The following is a 492-nucleotide window of genomic DNA, read 5'->3' as shown; positions in this document are numbered from 1 at the left end:
GGGGGGGCTGTCATTCCCTGGGGACTTGGCTCTCAAAGCCCCGGAGCTTGGGGGGTGGGATAGGCGCGGAACTGGAAACCAGGTCCCGGGGAAGTTCCCAGACCCGGGGTGTAAGCAGCTTGTCAACCCCACGCGGATATCCAAGAAATGTGGGGCGACCCCCCTCTCTCTGAACTTGGAGGCGCCAGGAGGCTCCGCTCCCGGGTATCCCCTCCTGGCACGCGCGCGTCCACGATTTGGGTCCTTGGGGACCCGGGCAGCCTCGAGCTCTCTGGGCCCGGGGTCCTCAGGTGTCCGGTGCCGCCGAGCGAGTGGAACAGAACCCTGCCTCCCGGGCCCGCCGCGGGCCCGCCTGCGCTGAGCCGGGTGGGAGACGTGAGGACAGAGCGCAGGTGGCCCATCCTCGAGCCCAGGGCCGCGGCCTGGCCCACCTTACGCTCCCCATCCGCACCCCCCCCGCACCCCCCCCGCGCAGCTCAGCGCTTTCGGGGA

This window comes from Hipposideros armiger, unplaced genomic scaffold (assembly GCF_001890085.2).
Source record: "Hipposideros armiger isolate ML-2016 unplaced genomic scaffold, ASM189008v1 scaffold_87, whole genome shotgun sequence".
NCBI lineage: Eukaryota > Metazoa > Chordata > Mammalia > Chiroptera > Hipposideridae > Hipposideros > Hipposideros armiger.
This window is presented reverse-complemented; position numbering follows the sequence as displayed.